This window comes from Prionailurus viverrinus, chromosome E3 (assembly GCF_022837055.1).
Source record: "Prionailurus viverrinus isolate Anna chromosome E3, UM_Priviv_1.0, whole genome shotgun sequence".
NCBI classification, from domain to species: Eukaryota; Metazoa; Chordata; class Mammalia; order Carnivora; family Felidae; genus Prionailurus; species Prionailurus viverrinus.
This window is the reverse complement of record NC_062576.1, coordinates 31572968-31595545: the sequence shown is the minus strand read 5'-3', so window position 1 is coordinate 31595545 and position 22578 is coordinate 31572968. Positions and strand designations below refer to the sequence as shown.

At 55.0% G+C, this 22578-nt stretch overlaps 1 protein-coding gene across 2 annotated transcripts in view; it reads left to right on the top strand.

Moving 5' to 3' along the window:
* The window catches only part of SNX29 (sorting nexin 29), a 499251-nt gene that overhangs the window by 461536 nt on the left and 15137 nt on the right, over nucleotides 1-22578 (top strand). The gene's annotated exons all lie outside the window — the stretch shown is intronic.

Genomic DNA, 22578 nt, shown 5'->3' with positions numbered 1-22578 from the left:
GGCCCTCAAAGGCAGATGGGTCTGAGGTCCCTCTAGCCAAACAGAAAGGGTGGGGAGTGTGGCGTCTGAGGTTCCCCAGCTCTCCCACTAAGGTGGAGGATGGCCTCAGGCAAGGGTCTGGCCTCTGTGTCTCGTGTCGTGAGGTGTACAACAGGAAGAACAGTGGCAGGACCACCAATCTGTCGGGGGTGAAGTGAGCTCACGTGAGAGAGCCCAGTACAGTGTCTTGTCTGAGATGTCCGCTCGTGAGAAACAGGAGGAGAGAATCCTTATAAAAACCCCACGGACATTTCTGGGTGTCTCTTCATCCAGCCACATATGCATCCATCCCTACAAGTGAAATACTGGAGGCCCAGGAAGTTTAAATGATTTGCCCAAGATTATTCTGAATTATTCCCGTCCCCCTACTAGGGATCCCGCACTCTAGACAGTAATCAGGGCCCGCCTCAGGGAAAGCGGCTGCAAGAGCTGAGCTCTGGCTTTCCGGGTGCCCGAGAGGTCGGCCTGGGCCCGTGGACATTGTTCTTCCCACGGGAAGGCACCCCCAATCCTTGGAAGCCCACCACCAGAGGCTCCTCCCCGGCGACCTACCGCCCTGTCACCTGGAGACAGGAAGTATAAAATGCCACCCAATCACCTCCAGCCAAGCCTGGCTATTTCTTTTTCTTTTTTTTTTTTTTTTTCCTCAAGTTTATTTCTTTTGAAGGGGAGGGAGGAACAGAGAGAGAGAGGAAGACAGAGAATCTCGACGCAAGGCTCAATCCCACAACCGTGAGATCATGATCTGAGCGGAAACCAAGAGTCGGATGCTCAGCCGACTGAGGCACCCAGGCGCCCCCAGCCAGGCTGTTTCTGGGGCTGCTGCTAGGGTACGTGGAGGCAGTGCCACCCCCAGGGTGCTGGCCCTCCAGATCCCAGGGCTCCAGTCCAAGGAGAGGGGAACGAGTCCCTCTGTTTGAAAGTGACAAGGACAGCAGCTACTCTTGTCTAACATTCAGAGAGCCTTCGTGTCCCCAGGCTTCGTACCCTCAGTACTTAGGGTCTGACTGCCGTCTCTTTCTGTTTGGTGGGGAATGGGGAGAGGTCAGCTCCACAGAGGAGGGACAAGAGCAGGGAGGAGGAGGATGGTGTGACTGTAACGAGTGCCAGAAAAAGTGGGGGACTCGGGGACACGTCCAGGACAGAAACTCTGCTGACTGGACACATGGAAAGTACCCCTCAAAGGAGCCTACATTCAGCGGACGTCTTTCCCATCTGGTTTATCGTAGAGCGCAAAACAGAAATAAGGTTAAAAAAAAACAACAACACTCTCTGCTTTGATGGAGTAGGGGAGTGGAAAAATAGACAAACACATACATACACTGCCAAATAATAAGGTCTTTGAAGAAAGTTCATGCAGAGTCAGAGGCTAGAGAGTCATACAGTGGTATTTTCCAGCAGATGGTCAGGAAAGGCCTCTGTCAGGGAAAGATCTTGCAAATTTCTGGGGGAAGGCTATGCAGTTAGAGGGAACAGTAAGTACGGAGGCCCTGGGGCGGGAGCAAGCTGAGTGTGTCAGAGTAAGGGCAGGGTGGCCAGATCACAGATCATCTGGAGCCTTGAAATCCGTAACAATGACTTTGGGCTTTATTCTCAGTGAGTTGGGAAGCCCCTGAAGGGCTTGGGGGAGGGCTGTGATAAGGATCTGGTTCGCACTTTTAAAACTTCACTCTGGGGATATGGGATAGAGAATGAAATTGGAGAGGAGCAGGTGGGACGGCTTTTGTAGGGTGTGCGCAGGAGGAGTTGGCATCTTGGCGGAGGTGATGAGAAGGGCAGGTGAGCAGTGAGTGGACCCCGTTGTGTTTGAGGACCGGCTGTCCAGGTGGGGAGAAGTGACGATGCACCCAGCATCCTGCCAGGCCGGGCAGATGCAGCGACGCCCCCACGTCCGCTCACTGGGGACAGTCTCGGTATTCAAGTCAACAGACATGATTGAGCGCCAACTGTGTCCAGGCTCTTGGGTTAGCAGAGAGGTTGGCAGGGCTACTAAACCGATGACTAAGATGTGGACCTGGCACCAGGGGCCCACATACGTATGGGGCTTGAATCATCAGGCCATGTGTCTTTCATCCATTCACTAGGAACTTGCAGAGTGCCTCGTTACGTGTCACACTGCCGGGTTCGGATCCCAGCTCTGCTACGGACAGGCCGGGTGGTCTTGAGCAAGTCACTGAAGCTCTCCCGGGCCTCAGTAGTCTTCACCTGTACAATGGACATATTCGTAGCATCCGCCTCGCGGGGGGCCACGCGGGTTCCACGAGCGCACGTATGTCAGGCTCGTCAAACAGCCCTTTGCACGTAGTAAGCACGTATGTGTGTCACTATTTTTACCAGCAGAAAGGAAGCACGGGGGAAGGAGAGTCTGGGGAGCAGACGTTTTGGAGGAAGTGATAAACTTAAGGTATTAAAAAAAATGAAACACTACAGAACGAGAGGAGATTGAGAAGTAAACATCACTCTGCCGAGTACTGTGCCCCCACCCCCCGTGACCGCCGTGAAGCCGCTTATGTAACGTTGTAGAAACTGTTAATCCTTTGTATGTCCAAGCCGGATCCTACACAGCATTCCGTAGTTTGCCTTTTTAATTTAATAAAGCTGGCTCATTCCTTGTGAAAGCCACGCAGCATCCATTGCAGGGGCTGTTTTGTCATTTATTTCACCATTGCTCTACTGGAAGATGGAAGAGATTTCCAGATTTTTCTCCCTCAAACAGTGCTGGCAGGAATGCTGCAGTAGAGCTACATTTTGGCAGATAGGTAGGGAGGATTGATCTTTCTTTAGAAGCCAGTCTGGCTCAGAGGGCAGGTGCATTTAAAAATTTTGACAGATGTCACTAAACCCCACCCCCTTGTACCAATCTGATATGCAGAATTTCAATAGGCGTCAAGAGGGGAGACGGGAAGGCTGGGACCTGGGAGTGTGCAGGTCTCGAGAGAGTTTCTGTCCTGGTCTCCGGAAGGGTTGCCCATGCAGGCCTTTGGGCTCAGGTCTGTGTTTTAGGAGGAACACAGTGACAGCTGGGGGAGAGTGGAACGGTGGGGGGTGGCGGGGTGCTTTCGCTGTAACCCACAGAAATGGTGGGGATGGGCCTGAACCAGATGATGCCAAGTGTTTGAGGCCAAATGTCTGGGCAAATGATGGTCAAGGGGACAGAAGAGAAGCTGGTTTGGGAGCAGACAAGGTGAAAACAAGGCATTGGGTTTAGAAGCTGGTCTTGGGTCCTGAACGTGAGCTGGGAGCCAGGTAAGGAGGGATGAGCGTCTCCAAGGAGTGCTTGTGCCGAGCTTCACATGAGCTGGAAATGCCCTCCTGGCGCTCCTCAGGAAACGTACCTGTTCACATCCCAAGAAAAATCCGTCAAGAGATGGGGGCAAGCATTGCATTTCTCTTGTGGAAATTAAAGGGCAGCGATCACGATTCGTGGTTTGAAGGAATCTACACCAAGGAGGCAAAAGGGAGATTCCCGACACACGGACGTGGTTAAGGGTGACATTTCCAGGAACCAGGGCAGGAATTCAGAGGCGAGAAATGGTCATGGTCTCATCGGTCAGTCTTGCTTTTAGCTGCCACCGCGTCTTTGGCGCATGTTTGTGGTTGTGTCTGCGGCAAACAATGAGTCCTTCTTGCAAATGAAATAAATGCTAATCGGCTTAGGTGCATAAAATGCTTGATGTGAATGGTATTCCTAGAAATAAGTTTGGAAGCGCAGTAAGTCCTTACTTTGATTTTGACCCACAATTCCGTGCGATGCTGTCCACTTTGGCAGGAGATCCGTGCATCGCGCTGTTAGGGGAACAGTCCCCGGTTACGCGTGCAGGTGTCATCCGTTGTTCGGGGCTCGCTCGGCTGCGGGTCTTGGCAAATACCTCCAAACTTCCTGTTTCTTCTTTAAGAGGTAAATCTTTTTAGATCTCCAGAGTAATAAACGGTACGAAGACTATTGGGAATATTTGAAGAATAAGTTGTGACTTGGGCAGTTGCCAAGAATGTCCCGGAACCCTGCTTCGTGGCTCTGGAACCCCGGAGAGTCCTCTCTTGCAGGAATGGGGAGACACTCCTTGCTTGGGATCCGGTCTCCTGATACAAGCTTGGCACTGGTAACCACGGAGATGGGGAAAGAAAAAGGGAGAGGAGAGGAGGAGAGGGCTGAGGATAGAAGACGGGGCCAGGGCAGGTCCTGTGGAGCCAGCAAATCAGCAGGACGGGGAGGCAGGACCCTGGGAGGAAGGAAGCTGGGGCGGGGTCGCGAGGGCAGGGTGTCTCCCGAAGCAGCTGTCCTCCGCATGCGAGAGCTGCGAAGTTAGCACTGAGTCTCCGAGCAGGAAGATCAGCCAGCTGGCCGCCGCCTCCGCTGCCACCTTGGCTGATGACTCTCAGAGCAGGTGGCTCAGCACAACCACGGTGGCGCCCCTGTCACCCTTGCTGGGGAGAACGCGGTGAACAGGTCATCCAGAGCAGCACAGGGGAGGCAGCACCTTCACCGGCCGCAGCCTGCCTGTCACGCCTCCGGGCAGGGACGGGCTTTTTGCCAGGCAGGCCTCTCTCTGCAGGAGCCGGCTTCTGGACCTGGCAGCTGTGTCCAGCCTGGTTTTGCACAAGGGAGCAGCGTATTCTATGCAGGGCACTTGACACAGTTCATAGCTTCTGCCTGGAAGTTCAGTGGCTGTGGCCCCCTCCTCAGAGTGTGTGCCCTTTGGTCCTGGAGCAACTTGGCGGCCGTTGGGGCTTGCAGAACCTTTGACCCGTTTTCTGACACGCTGGTGCTTTGTTGGGACACACCAGGGGTCAAGCACTAACGTGCCCCCTGCCCACCCCACCCCCCCAGTTCACAGGGGACCTTGAGCAGGCTGGTATGGAGGGGAAGCTCGTACCCACGGCGGCTGTGGTCACTGTTCCTTAGCCTCCACATCTTGCCACGTCGTTCCTAACCAGGTGTGCGATCCGTAGGAGGAGGCAGTGCGCCTCCCGGCTGGACACCCTTACCTGGGACATAAATGCCCCCGTGGGACGTCCCCTCCTGACTTGCTTCTGTGATCTCGCAGCCTCTTGCTTAGTGAAGCCTCGCACCTTCCCCGCATCCGGGAGCAAGAGAGCAAACGTCCCCAAGTCCACCCCTGTCAGCTGGGGCATGGCGGCAAGTACAGGTGCCTGTCGGGCCAGGCAGGTCACGTATAAGCGAGTAACGCCACTGACGTGTGACCTCAGGTAGGGGTGTGGATCCTGTGGGAGAGGGTCGGCCACTGCCCTCCCCGTTAGTTTCCTGTATGTGGATCTGCAGGTGGCCAGACTTTCTGTTTCTCCACATGGCAGAAACCTATATCTCAGTAAAAAATCTGATTTGAAAACTAGGCGTCTGCTGATTTGTGTGTGGGCTGCATGTGGCCCCTGGTATATCGCAGGGCTTGCCAGACAAACGGGATATGTGTTAGATGAATCTGCTCAGCACACGAAGAAATGCAGGGTAGGGTGGAAGGAGGCGGCAACCCCCTCAATCCCAGGGGACGATGACCACTGGATACCGACCAGGGTAACTGACAACCAGCCCTCAAGACACAGCACTGCCCGCGGTCCTGACCGAGGTCCCCCCAGCACTGGGCCTGACAAGCTGTGGGTCATCGGAACAGTCCACAGGCAGGAGATGTCTGCTCAGCATCCAAGTGCAGCCTGTCTGCCCTGCGCTCTCCCTGTGTGGCAGCTTCTGGATCCCCAGAGCGGGCTCAGTGCCCGGCCAAATGTTCGTCTCTTGCGGGCAGAGCACCTGCCCGAGCTCTCTCCGTCTTCTCTGTGGCACTTCTTCCTGTTCCTTGCCATGTTTCGGTGCCTCTTGGTGGCACTTGTTTACCTACAGAGAAGGAACACAGCCAGTCATGATGTGGTTTTCCTTCTAGAAGCTCTCCAAGAACCGTGCCGTGGGTCCATGGAGGGCAGTTGTGTCTATTCCAGGGAATTGGTCACAAGTTACCGGGGTTGAAAAGGAAGTGTGGTATTTTCACCTATGAAGTCCAAGAAACCACTCTTGTTCACAAGTAAAACTTGCCTTGAGGGGTTGCGCACAGAGCAGCCACAGTGGGCCCTTCTGTTTCTGTTGACCCCCAGGTTCTCAACTGGGAGCTCTGTCACCTTCCTCCCAGCCCCAGGGACAGTTGGCAGTGAATGGAGACAGTTTTGATTGTCACAACAACGGGAGGGGGGTATGCTACTAGAATCCAGCGGGGCGGAGGCCAGGGATGCTGCTGAACGTCCTACAGTGCACAGGAAGGCCTCTCACAACAGAGAGTTTTCTGACCCAAGGTATCAGGAGTCCCAGCGGTGAGAACCCCGGTCTTGTTCAAGAAGCTGGTCTGTCATTGACTCTCATAAAACCGGCTGCAAACCTGTGTGGCCCCATGGCTGAGAAGGAACCAGGTGTGAGGTCGCGAGCTCTTCTGACGTTAAGTGCTCACATCTCCCCCTGGAAGTCGGCGTTCCTGTGCCCTGCTGCCCAGCGAGGAAACAGAGCCTCCCACGGCAAAGGAGCCTGGCCGTGGGACGGGGACTCGCAGCTGGCACGGGGTGGGGTGGGGAGCTCAGGCTGAGTTCACGTGGCTGTCCAGCCTCTGTGGCCATTGTGTCCAAATGAAACAGAGTGTTGGTAAATAGCCTCATGGGCGGTGATTTCGAAGCTCCCGGTTGTAGGTCTTAGCATCCCTGGGAAGGGAAGCCTGGACTCCGTCGCACCTGCCTGTTGCCAACCCGCCTCTCCTCTGCAGGGTGTCGTCCAGTGTGGGGCTCATGTCCCTGGCTTTAAACCTGCCCCACCCCCCCGCCCGTGGCCTCTGAGTGCACACATCTCATTAGTACAGCGCCACTGGTTGGTGCTGCCCAAGGTCCAACTCATCTCCCCCTACTTGGGGTTAATTCCCAAAGTGGGTGTTGCAGAGAGGCCTGGAGGTTGGGGCTGAGAGGGGTAAAGCACTAAGGGGGGGTTTTGACCCAGGTCAGAGAAGTGGGTGTAGCTACCTACCCACACACGCTCTCCAGCCGTCTCCTTCCTCCCTGTCTGCTCCTGTCCCGTGGCCTCTTCCCGTCCTTGTGAATCTCATATACCTGCGATGTTTTCTTGGGACTGGAAAAGAGAGCCACGTGATGTTTTGGCCCCAGGAATGCCATCCTTTGTGCAATCAGTGGCTTAGCCAGCGTCGCTCAGAGGATAAAGCAGGTCACGGCCTACTGAGGGAAAACACAATTCCTTGTTTTCATTTCTCTTTTTTACACATGGGAACTTGCTGTGACAGAGTTGTGGATGTTTTTCTCACTAGCTTGTCCTGGGAAGGCAGGTTGAGAAATTACTAATGCACCAGGAAACAAGCCATGCTGTCGGAGTTTGGGATGCAGCTCGTTTTGTGAGTTTGACGTTGAAGGGATGAGCAGAGTGGCATCACCGTTCAGAGAAAGGGCTGTGCAGTCCCACAGGCCTGGGTTTCGAGGCCAGGCCGTTTACCGGCCCAGTCATCTTGAATGAGGCCTTTGAGGGACTCTCTGCCTTGATGTCCCCATCTGTAAACGGGGACTGGTAACAGGCCCTCCTCCCTCAAAAGGCTGATTCAGAGATTTAACAAGTCTCTGCCCCAGTGACGAACACCAGGTGCAAAGTAGGCCCGTGGCTGTGGCCGCAGGAATGACAGCCACCGCTTGGGCTGCTGGCCGAGTACACGCAGCCCCTGTCTGCGTTCTTAGAACCAGCGCACGCCTTGGAGCGCTGGGGCTTTCAGAGGAACACCCAGCAAGCACATTCACTGAGGACTTGGGGGGGATGTGAGTCTCGATGTGTCTCCCCACCACTGTCCCTGCCTTTCTTTCCAAATACCGTCCAGTTGATCTGAGAAGCCGATGCTCTGTGATCTCGTCTCCACGAAGATGGCCTCCTTGTGGCCAAGCCCTGCCTTGCTGAAACCAGGCTGTAAAGTACGAGGCTCCCCCCAGACAGCAGACCCTTTCACCCCCGTCAGTGGTTCTGTTTGATGGGTGGATTTCCTTGTGGTAGATACGGCAAAGCTCAGCTTTGAGTTTCTCCCGGCTGTGCAACAGCAGTGTGGTACGTAACCGAGAGAGCAAGACCTTGGATGAGTCAGACCCGGGTTCAAACGTCAGCTGTACCACCGGGCTTGGGGCCTGGACCGCTCTGTGCCTCAGTTTCCCCATCTGTAAAACGGGGCCAGTAGCACAGGCCTCACGGGTTTGGCAAGAGGATTAAATGTGGCGTCACCCAGTAGGAGCTTCTCCAAGGGGCTTCAACTGTGGTCACATTTCAGGTAACCCTTTGTTCAGACTTTCCAGTCTCAGAACGAGTCGAGTTGGCAGCTTGTCTTGTATTACAGTTGCTTGTCCTACTTCCTGTCTTTTATTTTTAAACGTCGGAGCATCTGAAAATTCAGTCTGGAGCGAGGGAAGCAGATGAGGTTATTTTGGGCACAATAACCCCCGTCCTATTTTGGGGTTAGTAAAGAAGTGACAGTAATAAAAGCTCTCTGGTCCCAAGGAGGCGAGGCACACAGGAAGTTGCTGGCCCTCTGCCAACCAGGTGGCCTCTTCCCACAAAATGCGATCGATCCGCCGTCACTTCCCGCTCGGTGGGCCGGTTTCCGCCCGGGAGGCCGGCCGGTCGTGGCCTCGTCTGCCTCCAGGTCTGGGGATCGGCTGGCTGTCTGCTGGTCCAGGATGGCCTCGGCTGGGAATGATGAGGCAGCCGGCGCCCTCGGGCTGGCCAGGTATGCGTGGCAGAGCGAGAGCGGGAAAGGCCCACCCCCTGTAGCACTTTCCAAGCTCTGACTGTGTCACGTTCGCTAACTTTCCCCTTGGCCCCGGCGTTCCCCAGGTAGAGACCAGAGTCAGAGTGGGAGGGCCCTGCAAAGTCACAGGGCAGAGGACGAGGCAGCAAGTGGTGGAAAATAGGGGCCAATTTCACAACTAGCACAGACAAGTAACTTGTTTTAGGGAGGAGAGGGGAGTGTGGGAGATGGGGTGGAGGGCGCACGAGGGTGGGTCTCTAGGGTGAGTGAGATTTCACTGAGGGAGAAGGTAGAGGGAAGCCAGGGACGACCGCCCCAGCACTGGGGCTCACTCCGCTGTGCTCCAGAAAGGGCCACACGAAGGCCTTCAATGTACCTACCAGAGTCCCGCTTGCCTTGACATGGCCAAAAGAAAAATGAAATTAACACGCAATAAAAGGAGCTTTTTTGGCTTGGAGTTGAGGTCTGTAAACTTGAATGCACGTGTAGTCAGTTGAGTATCCACACCATCACACTCAGGATACGGGACAGTTGTGTCAACCACCAGTGCGCTCTCATGCTGTCCCTTTACGGTCGCACACTCTTAGCCCTAACCCTGGCAACCGCTGATCTGTTCCATCGCTGTGGTTTTGTCTCCCGAGGACGTCCTCTGCGTGGAATCCACAGTGCCCTCTGGAGACCGGCTTCTCTCACTCGCCACCGTTCTTTGCGATGCACGTGAGTTGGGTGTACCTGAGGTTCGGTCCTCTGATGGCTGAGGAGCATTCCAGTGTGTGGAGAGACCACCGTGGAGCCATTCACAAGGCGCCTGCGTTGTTTCCGGTTGTTGACAGTTTTGAGCGAATACAAACACTCGTGTGCTTTTTATGTGGACTAAAATGCTCATGTCTTTAGGGTAAATACCTCAGCGGGGGATGGCCGGGTCATGTGGTAAGTGTACGAAAACGGCCAGCCCGTGTTCCCGCGTGGCGTAGGGTTTCAGGCGCCGCGCACCGGGGGTGGAGATCTCGCCATTTCCCTCCCGATACTGAGCATCTTTTCATGTGCTGATTTTTCTTCAGCCTCTTTCCTCTGGGAAAGGTCTATTCATGTCTTGTCCCCATTTTTAAAAATTAGGTGGTTTTTCTTTTCCTGTTGTGTTTTGATGGTCCTTCTGTATTCTCTGTGTAAGTGCTTCGTCGGAAGGTTATTTGCACGTATTTTCTCCAGTCTGTAGCTTTTCTTTTCCTGTTTCTGAACAGTGTCTTGTTTGTGACAAGACTCGCTAATTTTGATGAAATCCAGACCTTGGTTTTTTTGATCATGCTTTCGGTGTCCTGAGAACTCTTTGCTTAAACCAGGGTCACAAAGACTTTTCTCTCAGGTTTCCTTCTAAAAATTTTGTAATATGATGCTTAGATCTGTGATTGCTTTTGCGTTAACTTCTCTGTAAGGTGTGAGGATGTGGTCAGGTTGACATACTCCCCACGACTGCTCTCGTGCCCAGAGCCAAGTGGAGGGGACCCAGAGAGGAAAAGGACCACCGTTCTTCTTTTAATGTTTATTTGGTTTTGAGAGAGAGACACACGCAGAGTGTGCAAGCAGGGGAGGGGCAGAGAGAGAGGGAGACACCGAATCCGAAGCAGGCGCCAGGCTCTGAGCCGTCAGCACAGAGCCCGATGCGGGGCTTGAACCCATGAACCAGGAGATCATGAGCTGAGCTAAAGTCAGACACTCACCCGACTGAAACACCCAGGCGTCCCAGGCCCAAGCTCTTCTGATGCAAGAGGAAAGTTTCCTCCTGTGTGAGTTTCCTGTGGCCACTGAAACTGAACACCACAAACTCAGGAAGGAGTTTGGAGGTCGGAAGTCCAAGATCAGTGTGAAGTCAAGGTGTCAGCAGGGCTGGCTCCTCCCCAGGGCTCCAGGGCAGAATCTGTTTCCTTGCCCCTTCCAGCTTCTAGAACCACCGCAATGCGTCCTCCTTTTGTCCGGGGATGACCACTTCTGTCGGCTGCTCTGAGACTCTGCTCTCATGCCTCCCTCATTTACGGGCCCTTGTGACCACCCTGGGTGCACCCAGAAAATCTGAGATCACCTCTTCCTCTCCAGGCCTTAAATTAATCACATCTGCAAAGTCCCTCTTGTCATATGAACAACAGCGATGAGGACATGGCCGCCTCGGGGGAGCCCTGCTTCCTCTTACCACACCCTCTCTCAGAGTTCTGGGCGTGCAAGGACAGTTGCAGACCGAGGCACGACAGAACCGAGAAAAGCGAGAGAAACACGGGCTCCCCTTCCCCACCACACCGAGCATTCAGGGCCACGTTCCTGCCCTTTGAGCCAGAAACAGAGGGCTCACCTGGAGGCCTGTGTGTGCCCCGCGCCATTTCCAGATGTCGGGCTGACTCGAGTCCAGGCTGGACGGTCCTTGAGGGAAACGGTGGTAAACTCGTTGCAGCTTCGATGGTACCTCAAATTCTGGTCGTCTCCCCCCAGTCCACCTGCCATTATTTCCTTTCCACAGCCCATCAGTAGCTGCCTCATGTACTCTGTACGTTTTCGTAGCTACATTTGGTGGCATTTACTCCATCTTACCCAGATCTGGAATCTCCAGTGTTTTCTCCACCAAAGTGTTGTGCGATAGTTGTGCATGCGAACGAGGGATATGCTTTGTGAACATGCGTTATGTCAGGGAGTGAACGCTCAGTAACGGGGATATTACTATTATGGTGGTCAGCATTTATTGAGCACTTTGTGACTGCCGGAATTATCTCATTCGTTTTTATAATTTTCCCTATGAGAGTGATTACCATGTTTTGGCCCATTTTACAGATTAAGAAACTGAGGCTCAAAGAGGCTAATGAACTTGGCCAAAGATCCATACTGAGTGAGTGATGGTGCCTGTATCTCACACCAGATCAGTGTGACTTGGGGGACCCCAGGCTGTAACCGTTCCCTCTTGCAGTTTTAAACCTCCCTCCTCAGTGCAGACCTTGGCCACGTCTCTGGATTCATAGAGTGTCCTTTGGCTGTCCTGACACCCCATTACTGCTCCCATCAGGTGAGAGTTTGAACCCCACCTCGACAGCACAGAGACTGCTTGGGATCCTCTCTTTCCTCTCTCTGACCCTCCCCAGCTTGCTAGTGCTCTCCCACGCTCACTCGCTCTCTCTCCCTACCTCTCTGAAAATAAATAAACATTTAAAAAAAACTTCAAAAAAATGGGGGCACCTGGGAGGCTCAGTCGGTTAAGCATCCAACTTTGGGTCAGGTCATCATCTCACAGTCTGTGAGTTCCAGCTCCGCGTCGGGCTCTGTACTGACAGCTCAGAGCCTGCAGCCTGCTTCAAATTCTGTGTCTCCCCCTCTCTCTGCCCTTCCCCCACTTGTGCCCTGTCTCTCTCTCTCTCAAAAATAAATAAGAACATTAAAAAAAAACACTTCAAAACAATAAATAAAAATAAGTTATTACCTAAATGGAAAAATAGGAGAAAGGCATCTTAAGGTGTCTTGACCCATGCCAGGCATTCAAGATGCTGTCTGCATCTCTAAAGATCCCAGAAGCATGCTGTGTGTCTCAAAGGACTCTGGTTTGCAAAATTTCTGAAACCCACTTTGAATTAGCCTAAGCTGAAGAGAAGTATTGATTGATTCCCGTAACTGCAAAGCCCAGGGATAGTGTAGCTTCAGTGGCTGGATCCAGAGGTTCACATACTGTCAACCTTCGTTTCTCAAGCAGGTGTCCTCCATCTGGCAGAACTGTGGCCCTTATGGAGCCTGTAGATGCGGGTCCTGAGAATGCGCACTCCCTCACTGGCTCCAGCCAGGGTCTAGAGAAGACTTACTCATCACATCCTTCCCAGTAGGCCCAGCCGAGATTCCAGAGAAGTTTCTGATGGGCCAAGCCTTGTGTCATCGGCTCGTCTCTGAGCCCATGTCTGAATGTGGCCTGGAGAATGGAATCCCGTTAGCCAAATTTGGTGACTCTGGGCTGAAGGGCTGGGGCATTCAGCCACCTCAACTTCTGGACTGAACGTGGTTTCAGTGGGGGCCGTCCCCTGAAAGGAGAGAAGGGGAGTGGACACACATGTCCATTCTGGGGGTCTGTCCTCCAGCTGTGAGTCAAGCCACAGCCAGCTACCCCAGCAAGCATTTGTGTAAGAAGCCTGTGATTCACTCTGGGCCGGGCATCCATGCCCAGGGAGCCCCGAGAGCCCCGAGATCTTGCTTCTGGGCTGGAATCTTCTGCATGTCCCCTTAGCCCTCCTTAGCAGGTGTCTTCTATCTGGCAAGGCAGTCTGGTTGTATTCACCAGGATGAATTAATGAACTTGGGGGCTGCAGGGGGCTGCCTAGGGTTGTAGATACCCCAGGTGTGACTGCTGCTGTAGAGTTTTCTCCCAGCCCATGGGCTGGGCACTGGAGAGACTCTGAATGTGGAAGAGTCGTCCAGGACGAAGGTCCTCTTACCACCTGTCAGGAGCTCTCCCATCCCTGCAGGGAGAACCAGGGCTTTCACGTTAAGGGTGAGGAACAGACCCACTGGGGAGAGGGGGCAGGGTCAAGGCAGGTGGGAAGGGGCTAAGCCCTGGGCACACCATGAGTTCCCAGAGGAGGCCTTGGACTCTAGACCCAGCTGCCTTGCCACATTCCAAAGCCACAGGAACTGCTCACATCAGCAGAGGCAGTTCCATTAAGGGATTCATTTGTTCCGCAGGAATTTTTTTAAATACTCATTTACTTAATTGGAGAGTGAGAGAGCACAAGAGGGAGGAACAGAGAAAAAGGGGGAGAGAGAATCCCAAGCAGGCCCTGTGCTGTCAGCAAAGAGCCTGACACCGGGCTTGATCCCTTGAACTGTGAGATCATGACCTGAGCCGAAATCACGAGTCTCACGCTTAACCACCCAGGTGACCTCAGCAGGAATTTTTTCATCAGTTTCCATTCCTTGTTCCTCACTGACCCTGGGGTCAGCAGTTCATGAGAGATCCCCATTAACGGCTTTAAGAGAACTGTTGCGGTCATCATCTTCCCTTACCCCGCTTCCGGTGAAAATGAAGCCCAGAGAGGCGTAACGACTTGCTCCGGGTCGCATAGCTGGTGAGTGGCCCAGCCGAGACTCCAAAGCAGGGACTCAGGCAGGGAATCCGGCAAGGCCTCCCTGGCGAGATGCCCACGGCTTCCAAGGGAAGGGTGGTAACGAGCTCATTTGCAATCCTGTTGTAAAACATCAGAGCTACGCAAGTCCCAAGGATTAGTGGAGTAGAGAGTGCCGAGCAGGCTCAGAAATCCAGAAACCGAAGAAGGTCACGACAGATCGTTCCTACGCAAACAATCCTGGGGTCAGCGAGATGTCACCCAACTTATGTGGACAGTCCCTGGCACGAGCCACCAGCTGTTAGACACTATCGTGGCCAGCCTCTGGATGTTATGCACAGACGAGACAGAGAGTCGGCAAAGTTGAGCAACTTGCCCCCGTTCGCACAGCTTGGAAGCATCACAACTGGCTTTCAGTAGCCAGCTCTCCGAGACTCTAAGGCCCAGGCACGCTCTTCCCTCCTTCCTCCAAGAGTTACTAAGCACAGACAGTCGGTAGCCTTCAGAGAAATACAAACGATCAGAAAAAGAGGCGGTGGGGGCAGATGACAAGGGGGCAGCCCCTCCTCTCAAGTAGCTTCATAGAGTTCCCTTGAGTAACTGGCTTACCAAGTGTATCCCTTTAAACACGGAGGGCCTACAGCCCCCTAAGGAGGGCGTGACAGGGACTCCCACTGCGCACAGGTGGCGGCAACCCCTGTTACACGGCAGGTGCACAGTCATCGTCCCGGCGCGCCCTGCCTGGCTTCTTCTCGCTGGGACTTTTGCTGCCGGAGCTCAGGGACTGATTGGCGACCTTGAGCGAGCCCGTGCCCTCCTGTAGGCGGCGTGTTTTGAGAGAGCAGCGCTCAGCTCCTAGTTGGAGGTGATGAGGGCCTTGGCCAGCAGGGGGTTTTTGGAGAAGCTAGTTTCCAACAGACTGAAGAGCCCCCTTCCTCTAGAATCCTTACATAAAGAAAGCAAAGACCAGGCTGTTTTCTTCTGTTCTCTGAGCCCAGACCGGCCCTCACCCAGCTCGTAGCCTCAATAAAGGAAATCGGATGGTTCAAAACTGGACGCATTATTGTGTAACCCACGGGTCCACATGGGGCACCTGGGTGGCTCAGTCGGTTAAGCATCCGACTTCGGCTCAGGTCATGACCTCACAGTTTATGAGTTCAAGCCCCGTGTCGGGCTGTGTGCTGACAGCTCAGAGCCTGGAGCCTGCTTCCGATCCTGTGTCTCCCTCTCTCTGCCCCTGCCCCACTCATGCTCCGACTCTCTCTGTGTCTCAAAAAATAAATAAATGTTAACAAAAAATTTAAACCACGGGTCCCCAGATTACAGCCTGGGGGCCAGATCTGGCTTGCTACTTATTTCGAAAAAGGTTAATGGGAACACAGCCACGGCCATCCACTATATACCGTCCATGGCCGCTGCGACATGGCAATGGCAGAGATGAGTATCAGAGCCTGTATGACTTTTGCAGCCTAAACTCCTCACTGTCTGGCCCTGTAGAGAAAAAGCTTGCCAACTTCTGCACTGAACAGTCGGCAGCAACGTCCTCCAGGGTGATCTGCGCAAGGAAGGATGGCTTTATAATTCAGATGTGTACGTTAAAGAGGGAGGTTGGTCCTCACCTTGCCAGACAGTGTAGGACAGTGACCGAGGGCCGGGGGACTCCGGTCCTAGAACGAGTTCCTTCACCTCTTCTGGCCTCAGATCCCTTGTCTGTAAAATGCAATTATCAGTAGCCCATGCCTGGTTGTGCTGGAGCGAGGTCTGACCCCGGGCCAGTGCCTGGCCCATCGTGAACATGGTGCACACTCCTGCCGTCTCTGTTGCTGCTTCCGTGATAATTACCGTCCACGGCACGGGCATGGCTTCCTACGCGTGGTCTAAGTCCTGTTGCTCAACAGGCCTGTGCGCAGGGGGAGGTCACTGGGCCTTACTGGGTCTCAGTTACCTGCTCCATAATGTGGACACAAGTGTACATCCTCGCTCTCGGGGCTGCTAAGAGGGTTACCTCATGGCCAGGCACCGGGTTGTGCTTCGGAAATCAAGGGTGTTTTTGCTGCAGACGTGTCGCATTCTGTCTAATCCTTTTTCTGCATCTGTTGAGATGATCACTCCCCCCCCCTTCATTCTGGGAATGTGGTATATTACACTGAGTGATTTTTGTCTGTTGAACTATCCTTGCAATCCAGGAATAAATCCTACTTGGTCGTGGTGTAGAATCCTTTTAATATGCTCCTGAATTTAGGTTGCCAGTATTTTGCTGAAGAATCTGGCATCAGTGTTCATCAGGGATACTGGTCTTCAGTTTTCTTGTAGTGTCTTCAGCTCGTTACCAGGGCAATGCTGGCCTCGCAGAAGGAGTTAGGAAGTGCTCCCTCCTCTTTGATGTTTGGGGAAAGTTTGAGAAGGGCTGTCGTCAGTCCCTTAAATGTTTGGCAGAATTTCCCAGTGAAGCCATTAGCTGCAGGCCTGGCCCTTGTCAGACTCTGGATCACTGATGCCGTCCCCTTACCAGGACAGGTCTCTTTGGATTTTTTATTTTTTGGATTCAGTCTTGGTAAGCTTTGTGTCTCTAAGAATTGGTCCGTTTCATCTCAGTTATTCAACGTATGGCACACAGTCATTCGCAGCATTCTCGTGGTCGTTTTTGTTTCTGTAGCATCAGTGATCATGTCCCCGTTTTCATTTCGGGTTTTGGTCATTTGAGCCTTCCCCCCGCTTGGGTCCATCTTGCTAAAGGTTTGTCAATTTTGTGGATCTTCTCAAAGAACCAACTTGTTTAGTTTCATTAATTTTCTCTCCTTCTTTTCCCTTCCCTATTTTGTCTGTCTCTGCTCTCACCTTTATCATTTTCTTCCTCCTGCGAACTGTGGGTTCAGTGTGTTCTTTTTCTGCTTCCTGAAGGTGTAAAGTTATGTTGTCGATTTTAGGTCTGTTTTTTTTAAGGCGAGTGTTCATAGCTGTAAACTTCCGCCTCAGCACTGGTTTCACTGGATCCCAGAGGTTTTGGTATGGTGTGTTTTCATTTCCATTCAGCTGGAAGCAGTTTCTGATGTCCCTTGGGATTTCTTCTTTGATCCGTCAGGTTGTTTAAGAGCGTTTGAATTTCCACAGATAGGTGAATTTTCCAGTTTTCCTTCTGTTCATGATTTCTGACTTCATCCTGTTGCAGTCAGAGAAGATAATTCGTAAATCGCTTGAGATCTGTTCTGTGGGCTAACATACAGTCTACACTGGAAAACATCCCTCGTGCACTTAAGAATCGGCCGTTGCTGGGTGGGGTCCTGTGTGCATCTGTCAGCTGGCTGTTCTGGCCTCTACTTATGTCTGGTGATTCTGTGCATGATTAACAGTGGATACGGAAGTCTTCACCTATAACTGTAGAACGGTTCCTCCTTTGACTTCTGTCCATTTTGGCATATTTTGGTGGACCGTTATTGATGGGTAAATGTTTGTAACTGTTCCGTCTCTTTGCTATATTGAACCTTTTCTTAACCTATAACGGCCTTCCTCGTCTCTTGTACCTTTTTTGATGTAAAGTCTTTTTTGTGTTACATCAGTACAGCCGTGCCGGGGGAGCCAGGGTGAAAATGAGACCTGCGGTCCCTCTACTTGGAGATTCATTCCTTCGTTTAAAACTCCTCGCCGCGACTCCTCTCCCCCGTCAGGCCCCAGGCACCACGCCAGGCTCTAAGACCAAACCAGCCGTCTCTGGCCGCAGGGAGTTGTGGGTCAGCCTGGAGGCTCGGGGAGGGGCAGGAGGAGGAGTTGGGCGAGGGGTCTGCCTGCCTCCTGCTGTGATGGCACTGAGGGCGGCCCCCTGGCACAGCCGGCATAGAGGGAGCGGCCCCGAGCCCCTTAGCCAGGGCAGGTAAGCCCCCTTCCTCCTTCGGGGCATAGGGGCTCCTGGGCCAGTTTCCTCATCAGACACAGGCCCCCCACTCTGTCCAGCTGAGCCACCAAAGCCCTGCAGGTGCCAGGCCGGGTCATCTTCTAGTCCCCCGGCTGCCTCCTCCAGCCTCAGCAGGACACGAGCCGTCTCGGGTCTGGCTCATTGCCAGGAGGCAGAGGTTGGAGGTCTGTGACCACCTTAGGGTGCAAGTCGCTTCTGAGTAAAGAAACATCAGGAAGTGGCGAGTCCTTGGGGAGCCTGAGCAGCCCAGGTATTTGGGGGAATTTGACAATAAGGGCGAGACCTATGCTTTGGTGGGGACCAAAGTTTGTCGTTTTGGCCTCCAGTCTGCACGTGCACAGTGGAAAGTGGGGCAACTTCCCAGTCAGTCTCTCAGCTCCATGACCCTGGGCAGTGTTCCCTCTGTGCCTCCCATTTCTTCATCCACAGAAAGTTGCTAATCACCCAGACCTCACAACGTGGCCGTGGGGATTGACGCAGGGAACACAGAACCACCCGGCCCGGAGTCGGTGTGGAGCTCTGTGGAGGAGAAACGAAGCCCCCCTTTCCAGCCTTGGTTCGACCCAAGCAGCATAATGCAAGCAGCCTAGAAATACAGATGGGTTACTGTAAACAGAACTAAGGGGGGAATCTTTACGTCTTACTACACGTAGAACCCCTGCTGTTAAAGCGGTCGTTTTGACTGGAAAACCAAGAAAACTCAATGAGAAACGAAGCATTTAAGCACCTATTTCTGTGAATGTACATTTTTTAACAGGAATTTTAAATACAAATGATTAGGATTGCCTTAAAATATGTAAAATATAGAGAGATAATTAGTCTAAACTCTAAAAGGTAAGACCCGGCTAAGGCAGTTCTCCCCTCCCCCACCCCAGTCTGCCAGGGCTCCAGGGACAGGCACAGCCACTGCACCCGGAGCCGGGGAGGGAGAGCAGCCTGCAGCCCTAGAAGCACGTGAGCAGGTGTGGACCAGAGCAAGAGTCCTCCATCCGTCCCCCCGTCCCTCAGCAAATACTGCCATGTGCCTACTTGGGACCATTTCAGATACTAGTATTTACTCAGCAGTGAATGAATGTCCCTGCCCTCATGCATATTCTAGGGGAGGAGAGACACGTTAAATGAAGAAGTAAAGGGGGATATGTCAGATGGTAATTGCTACGGAGAAAAATAAAATGGCCAAAGACATCCCATGGGGGTGCGTGGGGAAGGGGCCTGGTGGGGAGGTGTTGCGTACGGCCGCTGCAGGCCACCAGGAGAGTTTGACACTGTGTGGAGACCTGAGGGATGTGTCAGGCAGAGGAAACAGCATGTGCCAAGGCCCTGAGGCAGAGCTTTCTTGGCCACGGCAGGCAGCCAGGATCAGGAGCAGAGTGAACAAGGGGGAAGAGGCAGGGCAGTCAGGGAGGCAAGGAGGAGGCCCGGTCACATATGGCCACGGAGTCCAGGGAAGACGCTGGCTGCCACGTGGAGTGAAATGGGAGCCACCACAGGGAAGAGCTCTGTTGTGAATGAGGATGTGGGATCGGGAAGGGAGCAGAGAGGCCAGGTGGAGGATCATGTGGCCACTCGGGCGTCAGGAGAGGGCGGCTGGGCTGGGCTGGTGCGGGCAGATGGCACTGATTCAGGAGGTGCTCTGGAAGTAGGGAGGATGCGATTTGCCACTGGGTCGATAGGGGCACGAAGAGAGAGGAATCGGGACGGTGCTACGGTTGCTGGTGTAGGGGACACGAAGGAGACAGTTGCCATTTTTAAAGTGGGGATGGCCATGGGGGAGTCAAGGAGGTGGCTTGGGACACGTACACCTGAGATGCTGGTCACATATCCCAGGGGAAATGGTGAAGAGCCCTCAGTGTAAGAGCCCAACCTTCAGGATGCAGGTCTGGGCTGGGAACCGACTTACAGGGGTCACTGCATGTTGGTGGCAAGTCATGCTCGGAGACTGGGCAGAGTTGCTGAGGAAAGAGACGGGGACGGACCCCCGCCTGCCCGCCTTGTAGAAGTCGGGCCCTGAGAGGGAGCGGCAGAGAGGACCGAGGAGGAAGAGCCAGGGAGTTTCAAGACGAATCCCCACCCAGAAGCCCCAGGGGAAGGTGCACCAGGCAGGAGGGCACACGGAACCGGATCTCGGCACCCTTGACGGGAGCATCCTCTGCACTGTGTCCAGGAGGCAGCGACGTGTGGAAGGGAATTGCATCTGGGACTCAGGCAGCCCTTTCCAGTTTTGGGCGTCCCGGGCAGGTCCTCGTCCTCCGCGAGCCTCTTATGTCACAGGATGCTGACACCCTTCTCAAGAGGGACACTGGTGACCTTCCTTTCCACTTCCTTGGTCCTCCGTGCCCAGGACCCATTCGCAGGTGCCATCTCAGACCCCTGGGATAGCCAGCGGCCTCCTGCCGATGCCGCACACAGTGTCTGACGTGTGGCCGGAGCTCTTTCCGCACAGCTGCGTGCCTCGTCCTCTGTCACCTCCGCGAGGAGCTTGGTCTGCCCCGGCCCGGGGCCCTCCCACCGTTCTCAGAATGGCTCCTTTGGTTTTCAAAGCGCAGCAGCGGGATCTGTCAGACTAGGCGGTGTCACCACCACACGGGGCTCTGCTGGGGCCTCTGAGACCTTAAAGGTCCCGTCCTCTACCAGGCCTCCCCAGGGCTTGCCCACGGGACGGCGCTCCCAAAGGCCGTCCGATGCCAGAGGACGACCCCAGGCTGGGCCGAGTCCAGACGGCAGGAAAATGGCCCAGGGAGCAAAGGGAGGGCTGGACCTTAGCGGGAGGGAGACCTCCTCGTGTCCTCACCCTGCGCCTCAGTCCCTCACTTGGTTCACCTCGGGGGAGGCAGCCTCCCCCTACCCCAGGTCCAACGGTGCAGGACTCGTGCCACGTGCGGCCGCCCCTTCCTCCCGCCGCCAGCAGCACCCTGGTCTGGCGAGCCCGAGGGGACGGGAGCCGGCTCTCCGGGCCCAGGCTCCGGGCAGCCATGGCTGTGTGAGCAGGGGTGGGGCTGAAAACGGAACGGATGCGTGGCCGTTACAAAATAATCGGAGCAGTGACCGTGGTCATCAGAGCTGTCCGTGATCCAGGGCCTCCTGCCCGTCCCCACCCCCCGTCTGTGGACCCGTGGGAGACGCTGCCCCGGCCCCTTCTGGTCCGGCCGCAGCCCCGGAAGGTAGCTACCCTCGTTGCCGGCTCCCAGGGGAGCATGTCATGGATCGTGGGGGGAGGGACTTGCCTGAGGTTCCAGGCCTGACCCCTGACCCCAGCATCCGGGCCTTCTTGGCCCCAGCCACCGCCTCTCTTCACACACACACACACACACACCCGGAAGGCAGCGAGGGCTGCCCTGTCGCGCCAGGGCTAAAAGCGCAGTGTGGCTGCGGCATGTTCTGCCCGCTCTCTGCGTAGGAGGGCGGCACAGAGACCTCCTTCTCTGCCTGATCTGGAAAGACCCCCTTCTCGGGCTCCAGGGCAGAACGCACTTTGCCCGGCTGCTTTCCGGCCGGCTGAGGGCCAGGCCCGCTGCTCTCCTGCTCTCAGTCCTTCTGGACAATCACTCACGCGGGGCGCTCTGCTTTTTAAGCCCCATTGAAGAAGCGAGGGGCCTGACACTCAGGGTGCGGGAGTCCCTCCCACCTGGTCCCTCAGGATTTGAACCCAGGCTGGCGGCTCCTCTTCCTTGGGCCTCGTGGGGCCGGCTGCGTGGACTCGGCGCGTCTGGAAAAACGGCTGGGACAGGGGAGACTGTGTGGGGAGTGCGGCGCTGTGCCCAGATGGGCCGCCCCTCACTGCGGGTCCTCTCTGAGCCTCAGGGCCCTCCTCTGGAAATGGACTTTATTAAAGGTGGGAGCGGGAACATCTCACTTAAACCTCTGTGGGGCGGAGCCTGCTCTCAGCACCTCAGGTGTGTTAACTCACTTGCCCCTCCCGTCACCTAACGGAGGGGGGCACAAGGGGCTGGGGAACTTGGCCCGGGTCCCTCCGTCTCTGAGCAGAGACCTGCCCTTGGCGGTGTGCTTCCTAAGGCCTGGCGTGTGGCCAGCCACACGGCAGGCTCAGAAGTTTGCTTCCCTTCAGCGAGCGCTCCGAGGCCCACGGCCCCGCGCCCGGCTGGCCCTCGCCCAGCCCTGGCACCTCCGCATGCTGCAGTGACTGTGCCATTGCCGCCTGGCTCCAGCGGGTGCGTACAGACGGTTGGTTGCAGTTTCCCTCCCCTCCGAGCTGTGTGCCCTGGGGGTGAGCCCTCTGGGAGTTACTTCTGTCTGGTGCCCACCAGAAGTTCTCCACCGTGGCTTGAACTGAAGCCCCCACCCACCCAGCCAGCCAGCCAGCCCCATGACCTTGCCAGGACAGTGGGCGGGGCCCAGTGCCCGTCTGGTCCCAGCGCCACGGGGCGCTGCTGGGGAGAGGTGGCGTTCCTGCACTCCACCGCCCTGTATGAGCCTCGCTCTTGGCTCAGCCCTGGGGGACTCAGGGTGGGCCTGGTTCTGTCCGGCTCTTACTCGTCTCTGGCCGTGTGTGCTTCCGGAAGGTGCCGGGTCTCACTGGAGCAGCAGTGTGGGCAAGCAGGTGCTTGGGCACAGCCAGCGGTAGGACCAGGGAAGTCCTGCTCTCCTGGGGCCTTGGTTTGCTTGGGGGCAGAAACTTGAACCGGCGATTCTACCTGCCGGCGAGGGGTCAGGGCCGACTTCTCACAAGGGAGAAGTGGGCCCTGTAAGGGCATCTGGGCAGGCATTTCAACAAGGAGCAGCCAGGACAAGGAGAGGAGGGCCCAGAGGGGCGAGCACGGAC